This window comes from Ailuropoda melanoleuca, chromosome 9 (genome assembly GCF_002007445.2).
Source record: "Ailuropoda melanoleuca isolate Jingjing chromosome 9, ASM200744v2, whole genome shotgun sequence".
Classification (NCBI taxonomy): Eukaryota; Metazoa; Chordata; class Mammalia; order Carnivora; family Ursidae; genus Ailuropoda; species Ailuropoda melanoleuca.
The window spans coordinates 79,335,510-79,348,034 of record NC_048226.1 but is presented as its reverse complement, the minus strand read 5'-3'; positions in this window follow the sequence as shown (position 1 = coordinate 79,348,034).

Sequence of the window (12,525 nt, the reverse complement as noted above, 5' to 3'; positions counted from 1 at the left end):
CTCGCTCAGCAGGAAGCCTGCTTCTTCCTCTCCCACTCCCCCTGCTTGTGTTCCCCCTCTCACTGGCTCTCTCTCTCTCTCTCTGTCAAATAAATAAATAAAATCTTTAAAAAAAAGTGTCCTTTGAAGCCATAAATTTTTATTTAATGATGTCTAGTTATCTATTTTAGTTTTGTTTGTTTGTTTGCTGTGTTTTTGGTGTCATATCTAAAACTTGTTTTTTTTTTTTAAATATTCATTTATTTATTTTAGAGAGAGAAACAGAGTGCATGCATATGGGGGGAGGGGCAGAGGGAGAAAGAGAATCTCAAGCAGACCCCTCTCTGAGCAAAAAGACTGACACAGGGCTTGATCTCGGGATGCTGAAATCATGACCTGAGCCAAAACCAAGTATCAGACACTCAACCAACTAAGCCACCCAGGCGCCCTTACAACTTCTTTTCTAATTCTCAAAGTTAACAAGGATTTACACTTAACGTTTCTTCTAAAACTTCTTAAAAATTTCTTAAAAAATTTCTTAAATTTGGGTATTTGATCCATTTTGAGTTAATTTTTGCATATGGTTGAGAAACAGGTTCAACTTCGTTTATTTGCATGTATATATCCAGTTGTCCCCAACATTTGTTGAAAAGACTATTTTCCCCCGTTGAATAGTCTTTTCACTCTTGTTGATAATCGATTAATCATAAATGTGTAGATTTATTTTTAAACTCTTAGTTCTATTTCATTGTTCTATATGTGTGTGTCAATATCACACTATCTTGAATGGTGTAACTTTGTATTAAGTTCTGAAATGGGGAGGTATAAGTCTTCTTTTTTTTTTTTTTAAAGATTTTATTTATTTATTTGACAGAGAGAGACAGCCAGTGAGAGAGGGAACACAAGCAGGGGGTGTGGGTGAGGAAGAAGCAGGCTCCCAGAGGAGGAGCCCAATGCGGGACTCCATCCCAGAGTGCTGGGATCACGCCCTGAGCTGAAGGCAGACGCCCAACCACTGTGCCACCCAGGCGCCCCGGGGAGGTATAAGTCTTCTAAATTAGTTCTTTTTCAAGATTGTTTTGGCTATTCTTGAATTTCCATATGCATTTTAGGCTCAGCTTATTAATTTCTGCAGACATTAGCTGGGGTTTTGATGGGGCTTACATTGAATCTGTAGACCACACTGGGGTGTATTATCATCTTAACAATAAATCTACAAATTTTTCCACTTATGTAAGTCTCCTTTAATTTTTTTCATGAATGTTCTGTAGTTTTCAGTAAAAATTTCGAACTTATTTTGATAAATTTATTTTTACGTATTTTTTATGTTAGTTAAATGGAATTACCTAATTGCATTTTCTGTTTGCTCATATTTACTGTGTAGGAAACTACTCATGTATTTTGCATTTATCTTGTGCCCTGCAAACTTGCCATATGTATTTTTTAGTTTTCATTTTCTTCGTGTATTCTATAGGATTTTATATATACAAGACCATGTCGTCTGCAAATATAGTTTTACTTTTACCTTTCCAATCAGTATGCCTTCTATTTTCATGCTTAACTACCCAGGCTGAAATCTCCAGTAGAATGCTGAACAGAAGTGGGAGAGTGGACATCCTTTTCTTGTTCCTTTTCATAGTGGAAAACCATTCATTATTTCACCATTTAGTATGATGTTAGCTGCATGTATCTCAGTAGATGTCATTTATTATATTGAGAATATTTTTTCTATTCCTAGTTTATTGTGTGTTTTTATCACGAAAGAGTGTAGTATTTTGTCAGATGTTTTTATTTACTCTATTTATTGAGATAACCATATGGCTTTTGACCTTTATTTCATTAATATGAGCTATTACATTGATTTTTATATGTTGAAACTACCTTGCATTCCTGTGATAAATAACATTTGGTCATGATCTGTAACATTTTTATATGCTTCAGGACTCAATTTGTAGTTATTTGTTGAGGAAATTGCCTTTAGTCATAAAGGATATTCATCTGCAGTTTCTTTTGTTGTTGTCTTTGCTCACAGTATCAAGACAAGTTGGACTCACAGGATTTGTATAGGAAGTATACCCTCCACTTCCGTTTTTTAAAGGATTTCTCAGCAGGTGTATTTACACACAGCATAGAGGACTTTTCTTGAAGGACTGCAAGGAATTTACATGTCTAGCTATTTCCCATATGACATTTCTCTTTGATTAAGTTTCAATTCATAGTAAGCAAAATCTCTTTCACTTTCAGGTTGTGACATTCAGAACCTCTGTCCTTGTTAAGGAAGCCACATTACACACTTCATGGCATGGTATCTCATCTAATTAAGAAAGCACAGAGAAAGAGGGAGGCAGTTGTGAAAGAATTTCAATGTAAAAATAAACCAGAGGATATAAAATGGAAAATTTCATGCATGTGCCCTCAGGAAAACAAAACTTAAGGACTGAGAGGCTGATTTCCCATAAATGTCTGATTAACAGAAAACTAATGATGCTCGAATTTTCTTAAATGATAGGGAGTTTGTCAGGTTTATCTCACATCAACCTTGTGAAATTTTTGTTCATGGCTTCCACAGACATGAACAAGAAATACCCAGGTCAGGTTGATCTCACAAAATAAGTTGAATTGAGCTTTGTTTGTATAACTGGACTGGTTTTGCTCAGGGATTTTTCAAAGCTGGTCTCCATCTACTGTTGATTTTAGCAGACTCTAACTGAACTTTCCCCTCTTTACATTCCCCACCCATAAATAGAGCCTACTCCAAACTTTCGAGCACTTAACTACAGTTTGCTTTTGTCTCAAATTGCAATTCCTTTGCTGTTCCTAAATAAACTCATCTTTTTGATAATGTTGTGCTTGCCTGAATTTACCTATTTTTTAGGTCAACACAGTCAAGAGAGATTGGTTTGTTTCTCAATTTTCTAGCGTGAGAAATTCATATTTGTTATGAATTAAATCTCACAACTAGCCTATAATATACACAATGAATTTTGCCCCATCTTACAAATAAGTAAATATCCTTCTAAAGGTCATACAGCTCAAAATGTTGTAGGCTTAGTTCAGATTCAACAGGACTGCCTCAATGATTACAGTCATAGCCTGTGGATCATGTGCAATCACAGGGTCAATATTAACTTATTATTCTTTAATTAAAGAAAAAGAATGCTTCTTCAACCAAATCATTTTATAGGGCTATTCAGGCAGCCCGTCATTAAGTGGAACATCTAAACAATGTGTAGGTTGTTTTATCACCCTTTGAAAGATTGAATAACTTTTTAATAAAATGTTGTCCTTGTGGAACTTGAAAATATAATATATGAGAAATTTATTGGATTTAATCTGGTATTGGTTACATGAAAGTTATAGTTTACTTCATAAGAAAATATATTTAATTATCTAGGAAAAGTACAAACATAAATAGTTCTTGATGCCCAATACTTTTCTGCCTAATAAAAATTATTTATGTAAGAAAGAGAATATAATAAGTGCTTGATACTGAGCCAGATTTCCCTCTGCATTTCATAGTCATAAACAGGTTCTCCAAGATTTTGTCCCATAGATGAATCACACACTTAGCTCCACTCCTGAATTATGATCCAATAGCCGGAATGGAATCACACTGTGACATATATGAGACAGCAGATAATTAGAAGTCATTTCTCAGTGTTCTCGATGTCCTTTCTTTCTGTTTCTCTTTACATGGACTTAGACCACCACTGCAAACCACACTGTAAGTGATATAGTCAAGGCAACATGAACAAGGTTATGATTCTTTATAACATAAACTTTGACACTTTATCTGTCAAACCAAATATACTATTTCTAAGATGCTAAATAAACTCAAGTCTCGTGGAAGTAACTAAAATAGAGTAAATTAAAAGAGAACATCAGTTTTATAATGCTGTTTCTGCAAATAAATCAATGTTTGGAATAGTCACAGTTAAATGAAGGTTCATGAATAGAATTTTGATATATACTCCAAATGCCAGTTTTGCTAATAAGGGCATCAATAATCAAAACAATTATTATTGAGACATAATATATAATTACAAAGATGTTCCTTCATACCTATGTTATTTCCCAAAATATCACTGTTTACATTTCATCTTTTTGAGAAGTTTAAAATTGTATTTTTACATGAAACAATTCTTACTCAGATTTCAGATCTACCCTTTAATTGTGTATATATGCCTGTGTGTACATTGTAATCATTTAAGGACTACAGAAGATACTACAAGAGGAAGATAGGGACCTTGATCTCAGTAGCTTTACCTTTGTGGGCTTTGAAATCACTAACAATCAACCTGAATGATTTTGTTAAGCATTTAACATAATTACCCATTTAAATGGGACATTGTGACATTAATTTACATCTATTTCATGAAAAGCTTTATCACTGGAAAAAATGAAGTTAGGCGATCTAAGGAGTTAAAATTATCTCTCAATAAACTAAATTGGATTTTCTCCTGCTTTTTAAAAGACTGTATTAGAAAAGAAAGCGAGAGTATTCCTGTTTACTGTGAATTCTTGTATTTTGCTATGTTCTAAGTACCAGATAAGCTTTACCAATTATATCCTGCTGTTCAGCACTTAAAGTACAATGGGTCAGCTCTAAAACAGACCAAGTAGCAGCAATATAAGGTTTGACAGAGTGTACCTTTATCTTCAAATGAAATAGGTATCTTTTCTAATTAAACTTTTTCATGGTGTGGTATAGTATGTTACTGCTATTTTGAAACTTTTCAAATTTCTGTGCCTATATTGGCATCTTCCATCACAAGTATAGGCTATGAGAAACTCCCTAATTTTGATGGCCTAAATTGAAAAAGTGACCCCTATCATTTTTCTACCTCATGGAACCCAAAAGAGCTAGGTAATTTTTTTCCTTAGAAAAATAATGTTCCTCCATAACATAGAGATATAAGGGAGTCATTTGAAATCAAGTTGTGTGCATTTGAGTGAGTTTGAGTTCTACATCCTTAAGTCTCAGTTTTCTCAACTGCAAAATCGTAGTAAGAATAGTAATCACTTCAGGAGCTCCTGGGTGTCTCAGTTGGTTAAGCATCTGCCTTCAGCTCAGGTCATGATGAGTGGGTCCTGGAATCTAGCCCAGTGCTTGGGCTCCCTGCTCAGTGGGGAGTCTGCTTCTCTCTCACCCTCTTCCCCCGACTTGTGCTCTCTCTCTTGCTCTCTCAAATAAATAAATAAAATCTTAAAAAAAAAAGAATAGTAATCACTTCAAAGAATATAGTGTATATAATATATATAATGTTTGAGTTCATTGTTGGATACTCACTCTATAGACAATGAATATTATCAAACTATGTTAATATTTTTATTATGTTGATGTCACTTTTAATCACCTAGGTGAATGTCATTAAAGATAGCTTAAAATTATGATTAATACTAAGTATCCTGGAATGGATTAACCTCAGAAAAGCATAGAAGAGAACAGAAAGCCAGCATTTGAATCTAGAATATTCTTCTACTAAAGGAGTTGTGTGGACAACTACCACTTACCTTAAGAGGTGAAAAACAAAGATAATCATTGGGGCTGGATTGCATCAGAAATGACTGGGCAAAAGACAGCTGTAATAGGTGGAACTACAGCCACCAGAAAGTGTGATTTTCACTCTAATCCTCACAACAGCACAGTGCAAATTTAGCTCTGCCTTTTATCCAATAAGAGGGAGTAGGCTTGTCATTGGCTACAGTAGTAGTCACTAAAATTTGGCAATAGTTTGGATATAGAAGAATGATAAAAAGGAAAAGAAAATAATACTTGAGCAGAAGGTTGAATATAGGTATAGAAGTCAAACATTCTTTTTTTGATGCATGCTTGCAAAGAGTATTAGAAATCCAAGAAGATACAACATGAAGTGGAAAAGTAGATATACATGTTTGAATTCAGGGGAAAAGGTGCTGGGTCTGTAACTCTGAGGCTCATTAGAATGTCAATATTATTAAAGTAAGTATATCTCAATGGATAAGATCACCTTGGATAATAATTTGGAGATAGAAGGCAAAAAAATTGCAGTATCAATCTCTAAGACAATAAAAAGATCCCTCATACTTGGAAATTGACACTTTGGTTACTAGTATAGTGAATCTCATCATTTCCTGATATCAATTCCAATTGTCTCATTGACTTAGCTGATAACAAATAGACTGTATATGAAATAAGGACTCACTCTATTTTAGACTAAGCAAGCACATCTACATTAAGGAAGAATTGTTCAAGCTTAAAAATGCACTCCGTCTAGGGGGAATACTACATACACAATTTAGATATAGATTCTCATGTGAGCAATAGAAAAACACTGAAATTACACTGGCATAATGGCGAAAAAATACCTTCAGGAATTCAGTTTACTGCACTCAGCCTTATCCAGAGTCTGGACCTTGTTCTCATGTTTCAAAGTAGCATCTATGCTCAAGGCAAGAAAATGGAAAGAGGATGGGGCACCTGTGTGACTCAATAGATTAAGTCTCAGCTTTCAGCTCAGGTCATGATCCCAGGGTCCTGGGAGAGAGCCTCATGTCAGGCTCTCTGTTCCACAGGGAGCTTACTTCTCTAACTCTCTCTCTGTCAAATAAATAAATAAAATCTTTAAAAAAATGGAAAGAGAATCAAAAATAATAAGGGTCAAGGTGCTACTCTGTATCTCTTTAGGAGATTCCCAGAGCTGCCATATGCAGACTCCATTTACATCCCATTGACTGAACTCCACTTGCAAAGCCCTTCCACAATGAAAAAGATAATGGGAACTATGGTCTTTATTAGAGGTGACCATATATCCAGGTAAGTATTCTATTTCTTTAGGAGTGAATGGGTACTGAATATAGTGGTCTCTGCTAGTTACATATTAACATTTAGTAAAAAATAATAAAAAATATAGTGTTAAAAGGAAGTAACTGAATTGACAAACCCAATGAATTAGTCCCACTGTGCCAGAAATCTAAAGATTAAATTTAATTGATAGTTGATAAAATTGTTCACATCAAAATTACATTACTTTAGCTAATACACACATTATCCTGTATCATTTTTGTAGCCCAATGTAATATGAAATTAAAGGAGGAAAACTATAACAATAAAGGCAGTAGGAAATTAAAGAAGAAATCTGTAAAATGTTACAACAAAGAACAATGTTTAAAAGAACTTGAAGTGTATATGTGAATAGAAATGAGGTTTCAGAGAAAACGTATGTATTGCACTATGCACAGTGTCTGGGATATATTACACCCTCAAAAAAGCCATCTAACTCCTCTTTCTGTGAATCTAAGGATATGCAGATTTTTGCTCATGTAAAACACTCTATGTAGAATATCTGGAGAATACTTTTAAGAAAGAAAATTTGGGGAATTTTTTTAAAGTATACAAGATCAAGGATATTTCTCTATTAGAATTGGGTGTGAGTTTTTTCTTCTCTACATATTTTAGTTCATTAGTAAAGAATAGGTCCATTCTCTGAAAATCTTTAAATTTTAACTAAAGCACTGAGCATTAAAATTGCTCTTTGGACCTCTCTAATCACTGAAGTTTTTCTTGTCCGTTCCAAAGTTAGGTGAAAGACGTTCTGCTTTCTTGAAGGAAACAAAAATCAGGTTGAAGAGTTTATTCCTTGGAAAAGGAGTGAGGTACTTCTAGCTATTGTAATTATTACTGCTGTGGTTAATAATAAAAAATTATGTCAGTTGTCTAAACCAGGATATAATAAGAGTCTGAATAAAGTTAGTGAGGCAATATGTGTATTTGTAATATTCTTGCATAGGGTGGAGAAGACCTATAAAAGAACCCTAAGCAATAAGTATGTGTCTAAAAAAACAATTCTTTATAAATTGTGTTTGCTGGTATTTTGGGTTTAAGATCCATTCTCTTATGGGATTAAAACTTAATTAAGGCAAATTACTTCATGTGGTTCTCTCCTTATTTATTTTTTTTATTTTCCTGTGATATTTTCATGATCACTTTATAGAAACCCATTTATCTGGGGCACATTTATTTTTTAAATTGTAAGAGTTTCACCAGCATAAGAAATAAAATGCTGTATTTGTTTATCTCTTATAAGAACCAAGAGTAATAACAAAAAGAATAGAGATATTTTATATCTGCTACGTGTTTAATCTTTTTTTTTAAGATTTATTTATTTTAGAGAGAGAGCACATGGGTGAGTGGGGGAGGGGCAGAGGGTGACGGAGACAAGCAAACTCCCCACAGAGTGAGGAGCCCAACATGGGGCTGGATCCCAGGACCCTGAGATCAAGACCTGAGACAAAATCAAAAGTCGGACACTCAACTGACAGCTACCCAGGCACCCTGTAACATGTTTAATCTTAAAAGAATAGAGAAACTTCATACCTGCTACATGTTTAAGCTTAATTTTGCTATTTAAAATCTAGGGCAAATAGGTGGTTCAGTCGGTTAAGCGTCTGCCTTGGGCTCTGGTCGTGATGGTCATGATCCGAGGGTCCTGGGATCCAGCCCCACATTAGGCTCCCTGATGTGGCAAGAATGAAATCTTGCCATATGAAACAATATAGATGGATTCAGAGGCTATAATGCTAAGGGAAATAAGCCAATCAGAGAAAGAAAAATAACCATGATTTCACTCATATATGTAATTTAAGAAACAAAACGAACAAAGGAAAAAAAGACTAACAAAAAACAAGACTCTTAAATATAGTGAACAAATTGGTGGGTGCCATAGGGACATGGATGTACTTATGGGTGAAATAATAGTATTGTTAAATTGTTAATATAATAATATTAACATAATATATAAGATATATTTTATGCATTATATTATTGTATTTATATTATATATATATATATTATATAATAATAACAATGTACTGCTAAATAATAAAATAGTGCTATGCCCAAACATTATTTTATTATAGGGATCGCAAATCTGAAATGGACTATAAAGATTAGTTAGTTCAACACACCACATTGTCTCTGCTTGAACATCAATATCCATTCTATTTTCAGAGAAATGTGTAACTGTTTATATTCTCTAGAGTATATTCCACCACCTCCCCCTAAAATCTTATAAACATGGATCTTGGTTTAGTTCTCCAAAGTCACAACAATAAATGACCATCATTCTTCTATGTGTCAGACATTGAGTATCTTAGCATAAGTTTCATATACACCGTTGTCTTTTTTTTTTTAGACCAAAAAACTTAATTTTTGTCAACTATTTTTCATATTGTGGCTCCATGGTGGCCTGGAAGAAAGACTGCATTCTTCCCTACAATACAACTGAGTTTAGATAACTAAGTCCTAAGAAGTTGAATACAAAAAGAAGCCATCTGTGCTGAATTAAAAATTGTCTTTAAAGAGAGGGATGTGTCCTTCTCTGCTTTTGCCTAACTTCCTTCTTCCATCAGTTTCTTTTCAATGTGCTTAGAATATGGTTATAAATATATGGAGCTTACATACACATCTTGACAGTAAGTATAAAGGCTGTATTCTTGGAGGATCTCATTGGAAACTGGGAAGGCAATGGTTACAGGTAATCTGGAGGAACAATGGCCCAAACTTGAATTATAAATTTCCAGACATTTGAGTAAGGAATAAAAGTTCATGCGTAATTTAAATACTACTAATATGGGTGTTTTATCAATTATTGTTGAGATGTATTCTGAATGGGTGCATCCTTAGATAAGCTCTCATACTCCAGGTGTGTTCACATGAAGACATTTTGCTACCTGAAAAAAATTACGATATTTATGTACATTAATTTATAACATGATAATATTTAAATGATGCTAAATTTATGAAAAGAATTTAAATATTTTAAACATATTTATCTTATTTATTGTATCTGTTGACTCTCATGTATGAAAAATGAAAGATCTTGCACACTTATGCTTCTTCCCACCTTTTATTCCCATTCCTGTAAAGTGGTTTTGTCAGTTGTATTACCATTTTGAATTAAAATATATAACAGCTACTTCCTTACCTAAATGTAATTTTAAAAATTAGTTTACCCTGATTCAAGATTCTATAGAGCCAAATTTCTTCACCAATATTTTTTAAGCTATAGCTCTCCAAATTCTTCCATTTGTTTTATTTTTAGTGATTTATTTATTGTCCAGATATGATTAATTTTTTCAGTAGTTTTCTTAATAAATACTCAAGGAAGGTTTTGCAGGATGAAAATATTTGCCCATTGCTTTATGGCTGAATAAACATTTTTCTGAATATAAAATTACTGGTATAAATTTCCTTTCCTCAAAACTCTGTTTTATTATGAGAATATCTGAAGCCAACATGATTTTCCATTGGTATAGACATTTCTTTTCTGACTAGGTGCCCATCAGCTTCTTAAGATATTTGCTAGTACTAATTACTTACAATTTTCCTGTAATGAATTGTGCTCTTTCAATCTAAAAATTCAAGTCTATTTTTTAAAAGATTTTATTTATTTATTTGACAGAGAGACAGCAAGAGAGGGAACACAAGCAGGGAGAGTGGGAGAAGAAGAAGCAGGCTCCCAGAGGAGGAGACTGATGAGGGGCTCGATCCCAGAACCCTATGATCACACCCTGAGCCAAAGACAGAGGCTTAATGAATGAGCTACCCAGGTGCCCCTCAAGTCTATTTTTGAGAATATTTTCTTCTCTTATATATCTGTATCTACTATCTTAATTCCATTTGCATTGTTCTCACTTCTAGTGCTGATTATGTGTAGCTTGACTCTTTGTAATAATTATCTTCTCTCATTTATCTTATGTAATCTTTGTTGTTGTTTTGTATTCTAATTTAAGGTTAGTCTTTAGGCTTATGAACTGCTTGGGCCATGGAATATGAGCAGGAGTAATATGTATTACATTCAAGTATGTTCATATTCCCTAAGATGTTACGTGTAACTTGTTACTTTTGTTTCTTCCAACTCCAACAAGAGCAATCATTTAGATGATGGATAATCCAACCCTGGGTGACTGAGTGAGGATGAAATTGACCAGAGCTGTAATCCAAGCCAAACTGGACACACAGCATGAACAAGAAATAAACCACTGTTCTTTTACACCAGTGATAACTGGAAACTGTTCCTTACTACAGCATAACCTATCCCTTCCTAACTGGGTATAGAAAACAGTTTGCTTTTCTTATTAGTCATATCATTTATATCTTTGATTTTATTTTTATTTTTTTTTAATTATTTATATTCTTCCATCCTTCTAAATATGTTTGTCTTCTCCTACTAGGTTTCAAATGTCTACATCAATGTTCCATGTGTTTAAACTCTTTTCTCTTGACCATGTTCTGGGTCACAAAAAAGGTCTCAACCGATACCAATAGACTGAAATTATTCCCTGCATATTCTCAGACCACAATGCTTTGAAATTGGAACTCAACCACAAGGAAAAATTTGGAAGAAACTCAAACACTTGGAGACTAAGAGCCATCCTGCTCAAGAATGATTGGATAAACCAGGAAATCAAAAATCAATTTAAACAATTTATGGAGACCAACGAGAATGAAAACACATCGGTCCAAAACCTATGAGATACGGCAAAGGCAGTCCTAAGGGGAAAATACATACCCATTCAAGCCTCACTCAAAAGAACAGAAAAATCTAAAATGCAGTTTTTATTTTCTCACCTAAAGAAGCTGGAACAGCAACAGAGGGACAGGCCTAATCCATGCACGAGAAAGCAGTTGATCAAGATTAGAGCAGAAATCAATGAATTAGAAACCAGGGACAGGCCTAATCCATGCACGAGAAAGCAGTTGATCAAGATTAGAGCAGAAATCAATGAATTAGAAACCAGGAGTACAGCAGAATACATCAACAGGACTAGAAGCTGGTTCTTTGAAAGAATAAATAAAATTGACAGACCACTGGCAAGACTTATCCAAAAGAGTAGAGAAAGGACCAAAAATAATAAAATTACGAATGAAAAGGGAGAGGTCACAACCAACACCAATGAAATTGGAAGGATTACCTATAAACTACCAAGACTGAAACAGGAATAAATTGATTTTTTAAACAGGCCAATTAATTATGAAGAGATTGAAACAGTGATAAAAAAACCTTCCACAAAACAAAATTCCAGGCCTGGACAGTTTTCCTGGGGAATTCTACCAAACATTCAAAGAAGAAATAATACCTATTCTCCTAATTTCAAAAAATACAAACAGAAGGAAAGCTACCAAACTCATTCTATGAGGCCAACATTACCTTGATCCCCAAACCAGCAAAGTCCCCATCAAAAAAGAGAATTACAGACCGATTTCCCTAATGAATATGGACGCCAAAATTCTCAACAAGATCCTAGCTAATAGAATCCAACAGTACATTAAAAGGATTCAGTGTCATAAATTTTATCCAGAAGGAAAAAGCCAAAAATCATATGATTCTCTCAATAGATGCAGAAAAAGCATTTGACAAAATACAGCATCCTTTCCTGATTAAAACCCTTCAGAGTGTAGGGATAGAGGGTACATTTCTCAATCTCATAAAAACCATCTATGAAAAGCCTACAACAAATATCATCCTCGATGGGGAAAAGCTAGAAGCCTTTCCCTTAAGATCA